Genomic DNA, 22,553 nt, shown 5'->3' on the forward strand with positions numbered 1-22,553 from the left:
CATCAGATGCTGCAGAGTAAGGGGCTTCTGCCTCTACACCCAGTGAAGAGCCACATACTGGCATAAGAAATATAAGATTTTCAAATGAACCTGTTTCGTATTATTTCATTTTTTCAAATACTCTTTATGCACTTCTTTATTTTCTTTAGAATATCTAGTGACATGTACCAATTATGTATTTGAAGTCGAATTCACTAATCAATATGTTATCCAAGGTTTCCAAAATTTATTTTTCTTGCCCTGTTATTAAGGTCTGATAGGACTTTGAGATTGATTATTAATTGCAGTAAAAACATATATGTAATATTTACCATCTTAACCATTTTTAAGTGTACCATATGCTTATGTTGGTTACATTCACATATATGTACAACAGATTTCCAGAATTTTCTCAACTTGCAAAACTGAAACTCTGTATCAATTGAACAACAATTCTCAACCTCCCTTCCTCACCTGGAAACCTTCATTCTACTTACTGTCTCTATGAATTTGACCACTTTAGATACCCCATATAAGTGGAATCATACAATATTTGTCCTTTTTTGTCACTGGATTTTTTTTTTTTTTCTTTCTTTCTTTTTTTTTTTTTTTTTTTTTTTTTTTTTGAGATGGAGTCTTGCACTCTTGCCCAGGCTGGAGTGCAGTGGTTTGATCTTGGCTCACTGCAACCTCCGTCTCCCGGGTTCAAGCCATTCTCCTGCCTCAGCTTCCCAAGTAGCTGGGACTACAGGTGCGTGCCACCACTTCCAGCTAATGTTTTTGTATTTTTAGTAGAGACGGGGTTTCACTCGGTTGGCCAGGCTGGTCTTGAACTCCTGACCTCGTGATCCACCTACCTCAGCCTCCAAAAGTGCCTGGATTATAGGCGTGAGCCACCGAGCCTGGCTTGGATTTTTAAATTTAATGTAAGATTCTCAAGGTGCCTCCATGTTTTAGCTTCTGGCAGAATTTCATTTGTCGTTTAAGACTGAATACTATTCCATTGTATGTACATACCACAGTTTCTTCATTCATTAACCCATGTGTGAGAAACATGCTCACCCATCCAAACCCAAAGAATAGACTTAGAAGCACGAAGAACAGCGAAAGTCAGACTTTTAATAGAGGTCTTGCAAGATCGTTTGTCTGGTAGGCAGGCAACCCCGGAACAGTTACAACAGGTAATTTATGTCCTAGCAGGCAAGTCCCTCCCCCAGTTTCTCAATGGTCAAGTACTATGGGGTTACAATCTTCCGGGACATCGCCTAAGTTTCATCATCCTCCTTATAAGGTTATACCCTGGTCTCCTTCCCCGCTTAAGTTTTCATTTCCCAATAACAAAATTTGCTTTCCTTTTATGGCCTGACCCCTCCTCTACATTCTGTTCATTTATCGTTACCTTCTAGGTGCATGAACCACGCAGTTTGTTACATTTGCAGGCTGGATACCAGTACCTGTATTTATCATGCCTTGAAAATGGACCATTTAAAATGTTTTCTCACGCATTGATGCACCAGGGTTGTTGTCACCTTTTGGTTTTGTGAATAATACTATTACGAGCATGAGTGTACAAATATATTTTTAAGGCCCTGCCTTCAATTATTTTAGATACATACCCAGAAATGGGATTGTTGGATCATATGGTAGTTCTATTTATAATTTTTTGAGGAAGCTTTATACTGTTTTCCATAGCAGGTGCATAATTTTACATTTCTACCATCAGTGCAAAGGGTTCCAATTTCTCCATATCATATCCAACACTTGTTATTTTCTTAGTTTTCTTTCTTTTTTTTTTTTTTTTTTTTTTTTTTGGATAATGATCATCCTCATGGGTGTAAGGTAATATTTCTTTGTGGTTTTGTTTTGCATTTTTCTAATGATTAGTGATGTTGAACATATTTTCATATGCTAGTTCACTATTTGTATATTGTCTTTAAGAAAATGTCTATTCATTCCTTTGCCTATTTTTAGTAGGGTTATTTGTTTTTTATTGTTGAGTTGTAGAAATTTTTCATATATTCTATATATCAGTATCTTATCAAATGCATGATTAGCAAATATTTTCTCCTATTCCATATGTCTCTTTGTCACTCTGGTGATTGTTTCCTTTGAGCAAAGAAGAATTTTTAAAATTTGGTGCAGTCCCATTTATCTATTTTTGTATGTTACCTGTGCTTTTGGTATAATACTTAAAAAATATTGCTAAATCCAATGTTATAAAGTTTTTCTTCTCTGTTTTCTTCTCGGGATTTTATAGTTTGTTCTTATGTTTAGGTCTTTAATTCACTTTTAGTTAACTTTTGCATGATGTAAGGGTCTAATTTCATTATTTTGTATGTGGATATCCAGAATTCCCAACACTATTTGTTCAAGAGAATGACCTTTCCCTATTGTATGGTCTTAGCATATTCAACCCTTATTGAAGATCCTTTGTCCATATATAAAAGAGTTTATGCCTGCTGTTCTCTTTCATTTCTCTATATGTCTGCTTTTACCACATTATTTTTATTACTACAGCTTTGTAATATGCTTTGGAATCAGAAATTTTAAGATTTTTAACTTGGTTCTCCTTTGAAGATTGTTTTGGCTATTCAAGATCCCTTGAAATTTCATGTGAATTTAAGGTTTTACCCTTTATCTACCAAAAAAAAAAAAAAATGCTATTGGGATTTGATAGGAATTGGATTGAATCAGGGGATGCTTTGGATACTATGAATGTTTTAAGTCTTCTGATATATTAACATGGTCAAAATAGTCAAAATTCTTAACCTATTCTGCAACTACTACAAAATGAATGGTATTTCAGACACTTCTAAGACTAATCATTCTCTAACTTTATATAATTTAAAAATACTAATATAGAACCACAATTACATTTGGCTAAGTAAAATCAACTTTGGAAACCTATCCAGTTTTTTTCCATAAAATATGCATATATGTTATTTAATTACAGTTTTAAAAGACCTCTCAGCATGATAAACAAAGCCAATGTGAAAAGATCTCAACACGCACGCACACACACACACCACACATCTGCTTCTTTCCCTCTCTGCATACAATGTCTATAGATATGTACTATATGCTATATGTCATACATATATATACATGTACATTATATATGCACAGATACATATTTTTAAAGTTCAAGTTTTAAAAACTTTGTTGTTGAGCTTTAAAATAAGAAAATTTATCACCTTTGGAAGCAAAATAGCAGCTCAGAAAAGTCAAGGTCATCAATGGGAACTGAGGTAGGAGGATACAAATGATTTTAGTAATCAAATACAAGTGTTGGAGATCAGTTTTAATGACAACACAGACACGAGATAATTGCTAAGGCTCATCACTGTAAAGCTACAGACAACATGTGGATAAAGGAAGAGTCACCAAGAAAATGGTCTGGACTTTAGTCTTGTTTCATATGTATTTTTTAGCAATGTAAATAATACTGCTACATAAGTTTCCTAGGGCTGCCATAACACAATACCACAAATTAGGGTCTTACAACAACAGAAACCTATTCTCACATGGTTCTAGAGACCAGAAATTCAAAATCAACGTGTTGGCACCGTCTGTTTCTTCTATAAGTTCTGAGAAAAAAAAAATTGTTCCACAATTTTCTCTCAGATTCTGGTGGCTTCCCAAGAATGCTTGGCTTGTAGATGTATGCCTGTAGTCTCTATCTTCATCTTCACATCAGATTCTCCTCTTAGTGTCTCTATATCTGAAATTTGTGTTTTATGAGCACACAGGTCATTTAATTTAGGATCAACACTAAATCCAAATAATTTCATCTTGAGATCCTTAATCACATCTGCATATATTCTATTTTCAAATAAGGTCACAATCACAGGTTCTGGGAATTAGGACTTGGACATGTATTTTTGGAGTCACTAATCAAACAACTACTGCTACCAACATAATGTTGGAAAAGAAATTCAAATTAAATCAGTCTAGATTAAGTGAAATTTTCAGATCCTGGAAAAGGCAAACTGAAAACCTTCCCTGGACAAGCTAGGATGTTCTAGATACCAATGAAAAACAATAAACACAAACTCACGATTATAAACCATGTGAGAGATAGAAAATGACTAGCTCCACACATTTAATAAAAGAAAGATTGTTTTTCAGATATTCAGATAGAAAATGTGTTTTACTGTCAAAGTGTACCCTCTCTTAATTGTCAATTGAAATGAATAGGATAAGAGGGACACATTAATCTTTCTTTATTATTCTTCTTTTCTTTCTGTTATTTTCATTCCCTGTTCCCTTTCTGCCCCTCTCTTCCTTCTTCTCCTTGTCCTCCTTTTCTCCTCTTCCTCCTTTGCCTCTCTCTCCTTTATTAATTTTCATAATGCAATAAATAATCTGAGATTAGCACTATATGATTAATGATATACAATAATTAATGGCAGTATATGATTCTAATAGTTTGGCTGCTTTCTTTACTCTTAGAATATTTTAAGATTGGATTCCTTTTGAATGAGTTATTGCTGCATGATATCTTACTGATATCAAGAGAAGTTAGAACTTCTAAAATAATATTAAGATTTAAAATTGTCTCAATATTTAAAGGTTTTTCATGGCTTTTGCTATAATGTTCTGATCAATGTCCATCCTATGTATCTTTGACACAGTATCTTTTAATTTGGATTTAGGTATTTATAGAACTGGTCATTTTGTTTAGATGTGTTTTCCCTAGGTTAGGGCAATTATTTATTTTCCCAAGAAATAAAATAGTATATTTTTACTCAATTTCTACCTCATAGCTATTTATGGATTTATAGTGTAGTATTTTATTTCACAACTTCTGTCTGAGTTTCTAGAAATTTGAAATTCTATTATTTTAAAAATGGATATGCATACACATACACCCATAGGCATACATTCTCAAATCTTACTCCACAAGCTACAAACCTGTTGTAAAGTGCTGGTGAAAAAAATAAATTTATGATTTTGACTTTCAGAGAATATTATTCAAAACTGTAAACATCAGAATTATTTCATAAAATTGGAAGGAGAGTTTTTCAACGAAACTCCCTAGTCTCTGTCATAGCTGCTGCATTTCTGGTGTCAACCCTTAAGCCAGTGCCTTCCTGATGTTTCCAAATAAACAGTTATCTTCTATAAATTACTTATCTTTAAAATAGTTAGAATTTTTTTGTTATCTGCTGCCAATTGTCATTTGCTATACTATCTGCTATTAGAAGCAATTTGAGCCTATGGACCTTCTAGGCCCTTTTGTCAGAAATTAGAGTTTATCCAATCATACAGTGTTTGAAAGTGATGAAGCTATGTAGTTAGTGTTAAAAGGTGAGACTCAGGTTGTACATAATACAAAGTGCAAAGATTATTTATCTCAATACCTGTGTTTGTTATAAATGAAATCTCTTTTATGGCAGGCTAAAGTTCACTAAATGGAGACAATCATCAGAAAATAAAAGTACTGTAGGGTTAAATGGCTTCTTTACCTGCCATATAGCCCTGAAAAAAAGAAAGCACCTGCTTAGGACTTTAAATGCCTGGCTCAGAGCATGGAGACTATGTCTGCCTTTAAAACAGGTCATTTAAAGTCACATAGCTGGCATACCAAATTAGATATAGAATTTCATTTCCTGGGCTGCTGTGCTACAAAATAGATCAAATTCAAATTCATAGCCACGATAAAATTACGAGAAGCTAAGAGCATTGATTGGCAGAGAACGAAACTCCTGGGGGGCAGAGTCAGTGTCTTCCTGTTATGTGAGCTTGGCTCTCTTTTTCATCAGGATCTTCTTGTGACATCATGTGAGGAAGACTTTTTGCAAGGTAATACCAACTTTCCTTATGGCACTTAACCAGTTACTGGAATCAGAGGATTCATTTCAAACCTAGGAATAAGTTATATAACAAAAAGATGACAAGATTTTGCTGATTTATACTGGTAAAGCTGGCACAGGGATCAGATTTTAATGAAATCCAGTGAAAGAGGGGAGAATATATTTTAAGTAGGCTTGGACTAGTACATATGCTCTTGTTTTTGTTTATTTTGATTGTTTGATTAAATGATTCCTGAACCTAAAAGTGGCCTACATGTAAAATGATATAACAAAACTTCTTTTTTATAAAACAGAAGAAGGTATCCAAAGGCCTAGGTAGATAGGAAGGCTAGAGAATATATCTATTATATATGGCTGCTCACACATCACTTAAGTACATGTTTTCATCACTGCAATAATGGTTTCCCTAAACCTCTATCCATAAACTTAACTTTTAAAAAATCATTATATTAGCCAACACTGATTTTGATCAAGAAGTACATCTGGGAACAGTGCAGTGGCTCACACCTGTAATCCCAGCTACTCGGAAAGCTTAGGCAGGGTAGTCACTTGAACCCGGGAAGCAGAGGTTGTAGTGAGCTGAGATTGCACCACCGTGCTCCTGCCTGGGTGACAAAATCAGACCTCTCAAAAAAAAAAGTACACCTGATTAAGAAAGTCATTTTATATCAGTATTTAGACAGTAGGCTCAAGCTTATTTTACATAAATATTTAGACAAAGCGCTCAAAATTATGAAATTCACTAGGATTTATCATGTATCCCCCAAGAAGAAGTCACTGTCCTGATACATGGGTGATATGGCCTGCTATTATTAATACATCCACACTTACACTGTTATGTGGTAAGCCATACGTTAAAATACTGGTGTTCAGACACACAGTGTGGATATTTATATCAACTGCTTGTTGCTTTGGAAAGCTAATGCCATTTCCACCCTCCAAAACCATATGAGAATTGAAAAGTTTTTTGATTTTCTTTTTCAGAATCCAACTTCTGCTAGCTTTCTAGACATTATTAATTTATTAAAAGAAAACAAAAAGAACACATTGTAATCGTTTTATTTAGTATATGGATTATATTTAAATTTTACTATGAAGTTTAAAAGTGCTTAGCTAAGAAAATGTTAAGAACACATAAATAACTTAAAAGGAACAAAATAATGTTCAGAATAATTCTGTCACTTAGTCATTGAGCATATGGCTAGAGGCTTTAGTTTTATTCTTCAGTAAAAATATACAGGTCTGCTATTAAATAATTTCCCTATTTCTCAAAGTTTTAAAGTTTATCGGGTATATTCACATATTTAATGACAAAAAGTGATTTAATTACAAAAGTAATTAAAAGTTTGTAATTCTTCAAAAGTTAATTGAAAGAAACAAATATATTTAAATAACAATTTATTTTTATTCATTGTTCAGACTGAATGATAATATTTTTTTACCATGATTTGAGTATGTTGCTCTACGTTATATAATCTTTAGCAGAAAAAAAAAAATTGCCCATAGAAAAATGTCGAAAATTAGGTTACATTATGGTAGTGTTATGCTTTTCTCTAAAATGTCTGGTCTCAGTTGTTTTTTGGAAATAAGTAGTAAGCATATATATACCCAACTAGATGGACTATTGATCTGTTCCACTGTGGAAACTCCTTATACTTTTATTGTTACTGTTAATTTTAATTTTCTCTATTTTTGTCTAAGTGAACACTAAATTGTCACAGCCTTTGTTAAGAGTAACATAAAGGCCAATAGGTCAATACATGAAGCAGAGATTTTTAACACAGATATTTTAAATTATCTGTGCTACACAAAGTTGGATCGTATAATAAGTGTGTTTTCTCCTACCATGAATTAATCATTGCCTTATTTTGATAGCACCTAGCACTATTACTGTATAGAAAAATTCTCATGGAAAAAATTATCCAAGATTCAATAATTCAGTGATTTCTCAAGGTAAAGACATTCTGAATAATTTATCTTTGTAGCATTTTCCAGTGTTTTCACATTGCCTGGCACATAATAAATTACTGACAAATGCTTTTTTGAACATTTATGAGAGCGATGTTGTGAAAAATGAGGTTTCTCTCTCCATATTTGTGACTACATAAAGTTAACAATTGATTAATATGATTAATTTTCAACTTGATTCAAACAACGTTGTCTGGCATGCATAGGCACTGAATAATTCACGTTGAAATAGAGCTTATAATTCGCAGAGCTATATTGCTTTATTATCTTTGTCCAAATATTAATGTAAAATGTCTTCTTCACTAAATATTTCAATTAATCTTCTAAGAAACCCACATGACCCTTACTCTAATTTCCACAGACTGTGAAAATACACCAAAAGTTGAAGAGCAGCTGAATTCCAGCTGTGAGCACTTATTCGCCCAAATGAGTGATTTTATATTTAAAATAAGCTAAGGAAATAAAATTAAGGATGCAGTCTGAAACACGAAAGGTACCTTGTGAAATTGAACATCAATGATATAAAAATAATGAGATTTGCAAGAACCTCCTTGTCATTTTTAGGCATACATTAATGACATGGAAATATTAAAGTAAAAAAATAGTAGGGCATAATTAGGAAACGTATTTATTTAAAGAGAGCCACAGAAAATAAAGAAGACTATATATCAGTAGAGTAATTCTATGCAGAATCCATTTCATTTATATAACACAATTTGTTTGTATCTTTTGCTTGACATATATTACATTGGACAGATTAGGCATTTATAATTATCAGTGCAGATTTACAAATTAAGGACTGAAAATTAGATTTTAGATTAGGGATAATAAAGTGTGAAAATAATGGGTGTTCAAAAAAGTAAATATTTACTTTCCTTGGGTGGTGAGGTAGACGCAATAATTTTAATACATCATCCACGTGGTTAGGAAAGGGAATGGAGGAAATCGGTAAATTTTATAAAATAATAAATACTATTGTAGCTAATTTTATTTTTTTCTTAACATATGAAAGTATTGGTGATACTCTGTATTGTGCTTTTAGCACGTTGGCAGATACCCTTATTTAGAGATTGAACCTATTTTGATCTACAATAATCCAGTACTTAGACATATGCGCCTTCTAAAATGACTACAATGCAGAACTATTGGTCATATTAATTTATTTAGCTAGAAACCACTCCATCAATCACTCCATGATTTTAAAATCATGTAGACAAGAAAAGTGATATAATTCTTGCTTTAATTTTACAAAGCAAAGGAATTTTCATAAATTTTATTAATAATTAATTTAAACTTTTAAATTGCTGATTTACAATTAAATTTAGATTTGGAATAGATGTTTCTTTACTTTTTCTTTTCTTTCTTTCTTCCTTTTTTTTTTTTTTTTTTTTTTGAGATGGAGTCTCACTCTGTCGCCAGGCTGGCTGGAGTGCAGTGGCGCGATCTCCGCTCACTGAAACCTCCGTCTCTCGGGTTCAAGTGATTCTCCTGCCTCAGTCTCCTGAGTAGCTGGGACTACAGGTGCGCGCCACCACGCCCAGCTAATTTTTGTATTTTTAGTAGACGGATTTTAACCATGTTGGCCAGGACAGGATGGTCTCAATGTCTCGACCTTGTTATCCACTCACCTCGGCCTCCCAAAGTGCTGGGATTACAGGCATGAGTCACAGCGCCTGGCCTGGAATAGATGTTTCTTAGAGCTGCCATTTGCTGGGTCATGAGCTTCTAAATTTAAAACATGAGACATAGGTGTGGAAGTGTATCATATTCCCCAAGACTCTAGTTTGAACGTTCTTATAGTCTCCAAGTAGAAATGATAATTCAATAAGAAGCTTTCAAATACACCGTTTTTTTCATATAAAGAGTTGAAATGAAAAGAAGTATGACTACACAAGGGCATGTTACAGTTGACTAAGCAGTTCATGTAACCCAATCTATTTATACAAGAAATAGATTTTAACCAAGAAAAATGTACATTAAATAAAATAATAATTTCCACATTCTCTTTATTATAGGTGATGTAAAGAGAATATGTTCTGAGGACTAACTCTGGAAAATATCTCCACTGTATTTGTTTCTATAGATTTAATGCTGTGATCTATTTCTTCTCTTTCTTCAGACACATACCTAAAACCTATGTTCCCTCTCCCAAAGTACACAATCTCTCATCAATTCACTCAATAATTTCCAAATATCATATTTAGCTAAATATTTTAGGTAACATAGAACTGCTGTGATAGTTAAAACTAGATCAATTCTCATGTCTTCTACATAGTTCACATGTATTATTCGTAAGAAAAATGTTACCTACTTCACTGACTATTTAGTAGAGTATTCTCTCCACCCAGAATTGTTTTCCTAAGTTTCCTAGAGAAATTTCTCCTTCTCTAAAGCTGAAGTTAAAAGTTACTTTCCTGAGAGACTTATCTGCACATCTCCAAACACAGGAAATACCTCCCTCACCTAATTTTTGTTCTCTTAACACCCAAATGGTCATTGGCATAACTGTACAGTCACAAGTGTGAGAAGTTTATGTCAAAGTTATTGTCATCTTTATGTCCACAGCACCCAGAAGTCCCTGATTCTAAATACTTAATAAAATTTGAGATAAATTTTTAAAAATAATATGTTTATAATAAATGGCATGTCTCCTCCTACAATGAATTCTGTTATTAAAAATCTTCAATTTCCACCTAAGCACTGGGAAACTGAATTTCTGTGTGGGTTTGGGAAAAGAAGGAATGAATGCTAGATAGTATCTCTTGTGGAAACAATTGTTGGCCATATTTTTGTCTGCTGTACCAAGGAATATTCCAGACATGCTAAGTTGGGATGCAGCCAAGTATGTTCATGTCCCAAGGATATCAATTTTGTTTGTGAATGCACCTGTGATAGTATCATTTTATTGATTCCTTTATCCTAGTTAGGCAATACCTCCACCATTTCCCTCACTTTGCAATCTTAGCAGGTATGTTCAGCTCAAACAAGGCTCTTTATTGAGACAAATGGGCGTAAGTATAAGTTTACTGATATAACATTGACTGTTATTTACCAATTCTCTACTTACGATAGTTCCTTAATAAATTTACTCTATTTTACCATCGAAACTCATCTCAGTATTCAATGCCAACATCTATAAAATTTAGGACAACAATTTCATTCTGATCTCCCTGCCTCATTAGCTTCTAACTTCACTATACAATTAGCCCCAGTTAGATTATTTTATGATGTATTTTGTGTTATTTAATTATCTTGCATAGTTTCTAATATTTTACATTTTGTTAACTTAATGTCTAACAATTCTGACTTTCATTCAAAGCCTAATACTCTTGATTAATCTTAATTTCAGCTGGTCTTTGTTGCTTTTCTGAAGCTTCCTCACACTTCAACTAGATTTCTCACTGGCCTCTGACCAGGAGTTATGCATGTATTCTCTAAGACTTGTTTTATGTTATTCACCTGATGAGAAATTTCTGTTGATTATGCAGCCTACTTAAACAATCATCCTTTGATTTTCTACAGAGCTCATTATATATACCACTAGATACTTATAATTTACTATCTATTACAGCTTATTTTCTTCTTAGGCATACAAGATTTATCTTTAAATTAGATTTTAGATAGAATAGAGTCTTATAACTGTTTTACACATTAAATCTATCATAGATTTTGTACAAAATCAGTATTAGTAATATAAGTTTATTCCATAAAATTATCCTTTCAGTTCCCTTTATTACATATGTATAAATTATTCTTTATCTCGTACTAAAATTTATGTTTCCAAAATCCACTGATTTCTGAAAATATTTCTCATGAAAATGCCAAAATATGTATTTAAATAGATTTTATTTCACCTTTTCAGATTAATAACTGCTAGAGCCAAAATTGGAACATTAGAACCCAATAGTAGTTATAAGCTTATGACAATCCAAATATGTGTTACTCTCTGTTATGGTAGTTTTCTTATACTTTTTGACCCATAGAGATGGTTAAAATTACACCAATTTTCTACCCCTCCTTGTTATTATTTGGGTTACAATGTACTTTGTAGTTTATCTATTTCATTCTGGGCTCACTTTTTGACTGACTTTGACTTGTAGAAAGTAGAAGTTATACATACATAGCATGCAAATTTGTAGTCCTGCCTTCAAAAGACATTGCCACATCAATGTGAACAAACCTGGGCTGAGTGATGGTAGACCATATGAAAGTAAGCAACATTATCCCAATCGAGGCATCATAAACCAGCCAACCCACAGTGAGCAAGTCTACTGAGCTCGGTTGAATCTGCAAAGTTCAGCAGAACTGTGGAGTAATATGGACTAGGGAGCTCCTCCAGGGAGAAGTGGGTCCCACTGAAGGAACATGTACTGCTCACAGAGGGGAGGATCTGTGAATACCTTCACAGTAGGATTTCAGAACTGAGAGGAACAAGTGAATGCTGTGTGCCTCCTATCTATTCTCTTGCTAATGCAACTATTTCTTTCTCCGCTGTATTTTTAAAATGTGGGAGTTATGTAACTTCTTATGCTCCTAGGCCTCTGGATCAAGAGGATTCATATCGGAGGAGGCACATCCACATTTGCTGTAAATAAAGAGATTCTGACATTGGAGTCAGACTGGGGACAGGAGTTGGGTTGGGGTGAGTCCATTTTGCATATGAGAAGGGACATGAAAAAGTGGTGCCAGTAGCTGGAGTTCATTAGCCAGCTAGTAAGTTAAAAAATGCCCTCCTTTACCATCTATTCAGTTATCCACCCTTTTTGTGATGTGACTTTATAACTTTCTCATTAAAAGTTGGTCTGCACTTCCTTACCTTTTAAATGTGCATTGGCCATGTGTTTTGACTAAGAGGTTTAATTGGAAGTAAAATTGTACTAGGTGTGACACTACATTTCGTAAGATTTTACACACTCCTGCTCTCTCTCCTATCTAGCTTTTCACTAGCATGAGATCTAGTCTTTTAGAAAATGAGACCATATAGTTCCAACTTCTGTCCCAGCAGAGGTTGCCTTCTACCAGCCAGTCCCAAGGCAACTAGCCAGTAGACAGCAGATATAACTGGCATTAGCTATGACTAGCTCAGGTTAACAGAACCACCTGCACACCCTTTACACTCCTAACTCAATAAATCTTATTATTTTAAGCCATAAAGTTTTTGGTTCGTTTGTTACATGCCAATAGATAACTGATAACTTTTCTATAATTCAAATGATTAAATGTTTACTAAGCCGTTGATATGAGAATGTTGTTTACTAATTCTTTTTCCCAGTGTTTTAATCAACATACATATTTTTCATTAAGTATTGGTATACTCTTGGTACTCCAGTTTCCTACTGCAGCCCAGTGATGTACATGTTAGGATAAGTGGTGTGCCTAAATGGTCTCAGTCTGGGTGTGTGTCTGTGTGTGTGTGTGTGTGTGTGTGTGTGTGCATCCTGCCATGGAATGGTTTTCTGTCTAGGAGTGGTTTCTACCTTGCACCCTGAATGCTGGAATAGGCTCCAGCCACCCATGTCCTCAAACTGGAACAACTGGGTAAATAATCACTTTACTTGTTTCTATTAATCTTTTTAAAATATATGTATAACTCACATTTATTCCAATGTTTAATATTTACAATGTTTGGTCTTTATTTAGACATTTGATGATGTTTCTGTAACCAGGAATACGCTACGGGTATTAACTTTTGTTTATACGGTAAACTTGGTTTGTTTATATCTTCTTTCACTTAAAGTAGCAGTTTCCAAGAACATACTAAGAATGTTAGTGAAGGCTAGGCGCAGAGGCCCAGGCCTGTAATCCCAGCCTGAGATGGGCTGATCATTTGAGGTCAGGAGTTCAAGATCAGCCTGGCCAACGTGGTAAAACCCATCTCTATTAAAAATACAAAAATTAGCCAGGCAGGTGGTGTCACGTGCCTGTAATCCCAGCTACTCAGGAGGCTGAGGCAGGAGAATTGCTTGAACTGGGGAGGCAGAGGTTGCAGTGAGCCGAGATTGTACCATGCACTCCAGCCTGGGTGACAGAGCCAGACTCCGTCTCAAAAAAACAAAACAAAACAAACAAACAAACAAACAGTTAGTGAGGACTTCTTATATATTTCCACAAAATCAATTCAAATCTTAAAAAAGGTCTACCTAAAGAGCTCTCAAAATTCCTGCCACTAAGAGATATTAGGAAAATATAAACTATAGACTGTATCTCTATAGAGATAAAATATATTTTTTAAAAAATTACTTACCATTATTTTTGGAGGAACAAAAGTAATAGGTCTGTTTCCAACTATTAGAAAGTCAAGGAGCTGGGCTAGGCGCGGTGGCTCATACCTGAAATCCCAGCACTTTGGGAGACTGAGGCAGGCAATCACCTAAGGTCCGGAGGTCAAGATCAGCCTGGCCAACATGGTGAAACCCATACCTAGGAAGGGAGAAGTAGATGCCACTATTTTTTATCTGGGTTCAAAGAAAAGCACATAGCCAAATTATACCCAATTTACTTAAACCAAAAACTAGTATGGATTGCATGACAATTTTTCATCAATATTTCTAACAAATTACTGAGCTACAATTGCTTTATTGTCTTTCCTCTTTTAGCTATTTATTTATCAAAAATAATTTGTCTTTTGAAACTTCATTTGATTTTGTTCGCTTCTATTTTGATGTTCTTCAATTCACAGCTAGGTCTGGGCTTATTATAGATACACCTCAGTGTGGTGGCTCATGCCTGTAATCCCAACACTTTGAGAAGCCGAGAATGGTAGATTACTTGAGCCCAGAAGTTCAAGACCAGCCTCGCCAATGTGGTGAAGCCCCGTCACTACAAAAAGTACAAAAATTTGCTGGGCATGGTAGTGCACACCTGTAGTCCCAGCTGCTTAGGAGGTTGAGGTGGGAGGTTCGCTTGAGCCTGGGAGGTCAAGGCTGTATTGAGTCATGATCATACCACTGCACTCCAGCCTGGGTGACAGAGGGCTACATTGTCTCAAAAATAAATAAATAATTAATTAATTAAATAACAGAATCACCTCAGACCACTGGGCATTTCCTGTGTTACTGAATCACTAAGGGTTTCAGTAAATGTTCCTAACAGAAAAATTGAACACTCATTGCCAAAGTTATTTCTCAAACATCCACCTGCAGCTGGACATCAATTTTATTTGTGGCTAGATTAGAGATGGATATCTCATCATCTCACAGGGCAATTAATTTACAATTTGTGTAGTTCCACTAATAAGAAGTTTCTCCTTTCACTTGAGTGGTGGTGAACACAGGTTAAAGGCAAGGATCCTGAAGACAATCTTCCCAAACATTGTGAGTTTAAATCAAGGTGTTACCATATATTAGAATCATACTATGTGTATCACATTACCTTTCTGTATATCAAGTCATTGGTCCCTAAAAGGGGGAAAAGAGTAATGCCTTTTGGGGGAAACTAGTATGAAAGATAAATATGGCATACCATCTAAAGCCTGAAGCACAATTTTGGATAACAATCCATGTAAGAAACTTTTTTGTTTTAAATTATTCTAAAATAATGTTTACTCACTTGTCCTAAAATATCCTATGCCCAATCTGACTGTCACTGGAAAGGCTTTCTAATATTTATTCCTTTACTTTTACAAGGGAAAATAATTCTATGTATTCAAATTTTCTTTGTAAGATTCATTTCTGACCTTCATCACTCTGTTTACCTTCTAGACACAAAACATTTGCTACTGTGTCTTCTAAAATATGGTGCCCAGAACAAAAAGAACAAAAAGTCACTTCAGATGTGCTCTCACAGGAGTACAGAATTTAAAGGGAACTTTTTTTTTGTTTGTTTGTTTTGTTTTTTCATAGCCATAAAATACTGATGGTTTGTACTAAGTTGTTTTGTTTTGTTTTGATTCATATGAAGTGTAGTTAGGCTAAGTCACTTACTGATGGTTCACTGTGTTTGCTGTGCAAACAGAATAGGGTAGGAGTTTCTAGTTGTCCATACGAGGTCCCATTATTTTGGCATGGATCAGGTTTCCTACTGAACAGACTTTTAAAAAATTCTACTTCTATAACCATGCTAACATTTCTCCATTTGGTAGCAAAGGTTGATGAATATATTTTGTCCTTTGAAATATTTAATGAATATAGGGTCAAGTCTGAATTTCAAGGAACACCACTAGAGACAACTCAACAGACTAACATTGATGTTTTGATTGATGTGCTGTGGATATGGTTGTGATAGCAGGTGTTAATTTATCTCACTTATATGAAACCTGCTTCATATTTCTACCTTGTAAACAAAATATTTTTTGAGAAACTTTGCAAAACATCTGACAAAAATAGGTATATTTTGTCTACATTATGTTTCCCAAATATCTAATCTAAAATGCTATTATAAGAAAGGAGCTAGAGTAATCAAAGAGGACTAATTCATATTCATAATAAATCCATAATTATAACTCATTAATAACTGATAAGTTCACAAGCATTGGTTAGATGTGGCACATGGATTCATATAAGGGAATGTATGGTCATGCAGGCAATGAAAGAACCGTGGGTGGTGTGGCAAATGTTACTGTTTATCAAAAATGTTTCTTATTTCTCTGAGCTATAGTTAAGTTCATTTCTCAACCTCTCTTGTAGTTAAACATCGCCATGTGGCTGAGTAGTAACTACCTGTGGAATGTTTACAAGGTAGTGGCTGAATTGTTTTTAAATAGAGTGTGCCTCTTTTTCCTTTTAATTCTAGGTAGTGAAAATGGTTAATAGGGCTCTGGAGAATGGCCAGGACCACATCACGGATGCATCCTGGTGTCTGAATCACCATGTTGAAGAAAATAGCCTGCTGATGAGGAATATCAGCTTACAGAGAGTGAGAAATAAACAGTGTTCGTGTGCTCATGCACGTGCAGTGGGTGAGGCACTAGAGTCATTACAAAATTCAGGGTTATAGTTACAGTAGTGAAGTCAATCAAAGCAATCCCACTTGAATCTGTTAGATATTTTAGTGAATTAGTGGTTGCTCAGGACTGGAGGAATGTAGGTACGGTAAGTGACTATTTAGTTAGTACAGGTTTCATTTTGGAGTGATGAAAATGTTTTAGAAATAGAGGTAACAGTTGACCAATATAGTGAGTATTCTAAATCACCGAAGTTTAAACTTTAAAATGATTAATTTTATGTTATGTACATTTTACCTCAATAAAAGGAAATGTTACTAGAAAATTTAAAATCAAACAGAGAAGGAGAGAGAGAGAGAGAGTTTCTTCAAGTCCTCTTCCACCAGATATTTTCACTGCTACCTTCTTCACCTCCTTCAAGTCTTTACTGAGGTGAGGTCTTCCCTTACCAACCTATCTGAAATTGCAATTCTTTTATTGATACTTATGCTTCCTGCTTTATTTTTCTCCTTAGCACTTAACATCTAACCTACTATGTCTTTTTTTTTTTTTTTTTTTTTTTTTTTTTTTTACACTGTTTATTGCCTGACTTCTCCCCTGAGAAAGGTTAAAGGAGAAATAGCTGTTGTTAACTTATCTGACTTATATGAAACCCGCCTACTTTATAATAGAGAAAGTAGGCTCTATTAGATGAGGGGTTCTTTAGACTGTTGTAATTCCAATTATAATCAGTATTTTACCTTACATTTTATTTCATTCCCAAAAAATGTTTCCTATATCATTTTCAGTTCAATGAGCCTTTCTAGAGAAAACTGAAGTAAATAGCAGCTGGTGTATTTTGCTATTACAATATTATCCATCAGTATCACACCACTAGCCTCAAGCAGTGATCCAACTATTCTTTCATCACTTAGTGGTGAATATATTTAACAATCAATTCAACTTTTGGTAAGTTAAAGAGCTCACGTATTAAAATCAGTTCTTTTAATATTTTGGACATGCTGATATTATTCTTAAAATTCAGTGCCACTCTTAAATTCCTCACATGCTTTATGTTCCTTATTTCCATCTTAGGTTACCTCACCCTTTAATTTCCTCTGAGCTCAGAGGAAATTACTTTTAACTTTTAAACTTTTAAAGTACTTTTAACTAATAACTTTAAAAATACAATTTATTTTTTCCTCTACACTGAGACCATAAGTCATTACACAGCAGGAGATATTTTATTGGTAGTACCTTCTAGAATGATTGAGATATTGACCATTTAGGGGTATAACATAAATCATGTTTATTTAAATTTTAAAAGCATGTTTCCCTAAACTTTAGCATCCAAGAGTAATTATGATCTGCTTTTCATTTAAATGATTATCATAAATGTGAAGATGGCATAATCATGATTACTCCTTCCCCAGGTGGCCATCCTTCCCTATTCAACAACTCTTATTTCTTTTTTATTGAGTGTCCTTCCCTGCACAAGGTCTCTCTTTTTGCCTGCTGCCATCTATGTAAAATGTGACTTGATCCTCTTTGCCTTCCACCATAATTGTGAGACCTCCCTAGCCACGTGGAACTCTAAGTCCATTAAACCCCTTTCTCTTGTAAATTGCCCAGTCTCGGGTATGTCTTTATCAGCAGCATGAAAACAGACTAATACATGCGATATCTAAATATTTGCTGAATAAAAGTAAATAAGGTATGGTTTTACTCTCCTATCATAGAAATACATCCCTTCACACAAATGCCAGTGATGCCTTTTGAAATTTATCTCCTTGTTTTCGTAAGAGTTGATGAATTCATCAGCGACCACCTCGTAACAGTAATGTTCACAATTTATTTCACTGAAGTTGTATTTTGAATCCTTTGCATATGCAACATCTCTATTCTTTCTCTGTCAGCATGCCCTTGCTTATTTCCGTAAAACCCAATAATAATTGTGAAAAAAACCAATCCTCCAGCTATTCAATTTCAGGTCCTAATCTAGCCTTTCCCCTTCTTCTGTGTGTCCTCAGTTACATGACACTAAACCTCATTTTTGACATTGTGACACATCAAATTTTAATATATTCTCATTGTTTTTGGAGACTGTGCTCAGATCCCTCAGTTGGAATAATATTTGCTCCTGGGACAATGTTCTCAGAAAGCAACTTATTTTCTCACCAAATACTCATCTGCCCAAGGATTTTTCTAGATCTATACTATCCTTCCAGATTATAGCCATTTTTGTACTTCACTGTAAAATCATTTTCTTGAAGGTTCATACCATGCAGAAATGTTTTCACCATCACCTGGTGTAGCAACGAATGCTGGTGTTTACCATTATCCATGCTTCTCCTTTGAACACACATAACTAACCTATATTTCCCAGCTTTCTGATAATTGTGTGGGGCCATCTGAGTCACAGTCAATGGGAAATATACAGATCTAAATCATACTACTCCTAGGACTAACCTCTAAAACATTTCACTTGACCCTTCTCACTCTGTCTCTCCCCTCATCTCCCAGCCAGATGCGACAAATCCTGCAAAAAGCCAAGAACATGGAAGAATCTAGGGTACCTAAATCACCTTGAACACAATCTGCTACATACTCTTTTGGACTGTGATGTGAATTTTAAAAAGAGCTTTTTTGTTGTAATGAATGGGATTTGGGTATTTTAAGAATAGTAATTGTTATCTGCTTTGATTAATACGTCTTCCAAATATCAAGTGTAGTCTTACATTTCAAGGAGAATGTGACAAATGGCTTATTTTTTTCTCTGTATTTGTACAATTTCCATTTTTTTTGAGTAACTTTATTGCACTCAGAATTTCTTAATATTTTCTGTAACTTATTTCTCATCATTTATCTTCCCTAAATCACTCCTGAGATCACAAGCAGGACTTATAATCCTGTGAACTGAACTATATCCTAGGTCCTTCTTTCTAATAACAAATACTTCTTTCTTTTAATCCCTCATATGTACGTTTTTCATATCATGCTTCTTGGCTTTACTTTCCTGATGAAATCCATCATCATGTTTGGCCATTTCTTGTCATTCTTATTTTCAAGGCCCCCGTTCTCTGCCCTTCTTCTACTTACATCGAAACACAACTCCAAGCTAGACCTCTCTAATCACAGACATTTTCCACCTTCTGGGCTGCTGAGCTTCCCTGGAGAAAAATCTCATAACTCTGCCAAATGGGACAGATTTATAGTTTCCAATTTTAGCTGGGGCCTGAAAATTGCTTGTCAACCCTTTTACTCAATGACTTTTAGTTTGATAGCCCTGACCTACATAATGTTGTGAGCACAACTCTCCCTTATATCTAGTATCTAGTGCTTATTTCTGGGCATTTCAGAGGAGTCCTTTGTACAAACCCACTTTGAATTTATGAACTTCAGCCCCCTCAGTGTTAGCCTAGTCTCCTTCACCTACTCCAGCTACCACTTGTCCATTCGTGCTTTGCACAGTTGCCTGTGGAAGCCTCACTACTGCCAATTAAAATCCTGAAATGCCAGAATCACTGTCAGGGATTCTGTCACCTAGAGCTGAGTACTTCACTTCCTTATAGTGTCACAATTATGTAGAGTTCACTGTCTAGGGAGGTAAAATAAATAAATAAATAAAGTTTCCTTTTAAATTATTATCACATGTGGTCATCTGAACACCAAAGTAGCTGGGCTGATGGCCAGAGACTTGCATAGTTTTCTTATGGAATCCTGAGAAAGTGTGGTTCTCATCCCTTAGTCATAGGTGCTCAAGTTTCTTCTTTGGTGCCACAGAGCAAATAGATACATTATTCCTATAGTTTCTCTTTTCCCTTCAGCTCCTCCTTAAACCAAAATGTCTTCTCTATTGCTAGCTACAAAACAGAACATTGTGGACAAGCTGACATGGACTTGTACTTAGGTGGAACAAGTTTACTAATGCACTTTTAAAATAGTGAACCAAATAGTCTTTGTTACCCTCATCTGTAGTCTCTCCTTTTATATAATTCTTGACCGATTTGTGAATAATGAGCATTTTATCCTTCTTATTCTTTTTGATATATACATCAGTAGGGAAAAAATCATTTCTCCATTCATTAGAAAAATATTCATTCATTCAACAAATAATTTCCTAGTGACCATACAAGTTGATATCAAAGTAGATATTTTTAATTCTTACTTTATGTCTCCAACATACACACAGTGCAAGAGTATAACAGCTCAGTAAAAATAGTAAGTACAATAAAATGTTAAAATAGCTGAGATAAAATTTGCTGTAATATAAAATGGGGTCACAAGAATGGGAGTGAGTAATTCCATTAGAGTTGGAATCAAAAGTTTCTTAGAGGAAATGATACATGAGTAGTTAGCATTTGCCTGTGAAAGTGGCTAGCTCTTCATAAAATTATTGCAAACATCATAGTTGATTAAACAAACTTACTTTTACGAGTTCAGAAAGGTAAACTATAATGGCTTATTTATTTCCTATGTAGATGTATGTATATGTAATCATATACACATATGGAATAGAAGGGTAAAGTTTCATATTAAACATAAAATACCTTTGTCATTCTATTCTTATCCTTACCATGCCGTGGATTGGTCCTAGCACATTTATGCAGTAAGTATAATCTGACTATAGTTTTGCTAGTTCTCCCAGTGTGGCGCTCTGTCCAATTTCCCTGTTTTTCAACTTACTTGAAATTAAACTTTACTATTTTAATTTAAAACATTTAGAGAAAACCTATTTATGTGCAAAGTGCTGTGCTGTATACTGTAGTTGAGAAGGAAAAAGGTGTTCATGTTGACAGGCAAGGCTTGATCTTTGCCCTCAATGAGAGCAACACAAAGGAGAAAAAATAAAATGTTATCTGAGACAGACCTCCCCTATTTGCTTTTCCAAAAGAGGACACTAGAGTGTTGTTGTTGTTGTTTTGTAATAATTGTTTAAAGTTTTGTCTTGGCCAAAAAAATGATACTCCCTCTCTGCTTGGATAAAGTGATTGAAAGTAGACATAAGTAGAAATTAATAAAACACAAGAAAAACACATTTTCTGAGTAGGGGATACAGTCTGGATTTGTTATTCACAATAAGAGCTATGTGATTTCTGCCATTTAGACCAATATTACTTCAAATATTCCAATATAAGATAAAGCAAAATTTACCAAGAAGGGATATTAAAGAGGGCTATCGAGGAACACAATTTAGATCATTAGGAAGGGGGAACATTGCTGTTGTTTGCTTTTCAGTAATTGCTTTTATTTTTTTTAATTTTCAATTTTAAAAAAAATGTCAACTTTTTTGTTTTACTTATAAAAAGTACTTTATGAAGTACATAGTGATGTTTCAATACATAGAATGTGTAGAGATCAGATCAGGGTAATTAACATATCCATCATCACAAACATTTATCATTTATTTGTATTGGGAATATTCAATATCCTACATCTAACTATTTAAAACTATATATTATTGCTATTCATAATCCTATAGTGCTATAGAACACTAGAAATCATTCCTTCTAGCTTGCTGTAATTTTGTTGATTGTTTTTTATTAAGATAATGGATCATTTCTGCCTTGAGACTGCACACAGAGATTGCAAGTACTTAGAGTCTACATAGCTGTTTGATTCCCATAACACTTAGAGATCTTCAGTGTTTGTCATTAAATTCTATGCATTACATCCTTCAGTGAGGTCATCTTTATGAATATTGTCGAGTAAATAGAGCCACACTAAGTAACAGGAGACAAAAGAGTTTAATAAGGAGTTAGCGCTTACACACATGTGGAAAGAGTAGGGGTTGTGGAGGATATGATGGCTGTCATTGAAAGGTCAGAGAAACAGAGAAGACATCAGCCTGAAAAACAGAAGAAAATGGTTTTTGAAAGTTTGTTTGGAAAAGGCCACAATTCCCAACTATCTTCATAATATCCCATACA

The sequence above is a fragment of the Rhinopithecus bieti genome, unplaced genomic scaffold (assembly GCF_001698545.2).
Source record: "Rhinopithecus bieti isolate Rb0 unplaced genomic scaffold, ASM169854v2 scaffold_44040, whole genome shotgun sequence".
Classification (NCBI taxonomy): Eukaryota; Metazoa; Chordata; class Mammalia; order Primates; family Cercopithecidae; genus Rhinopithecus; species Rhinopithecus bieti.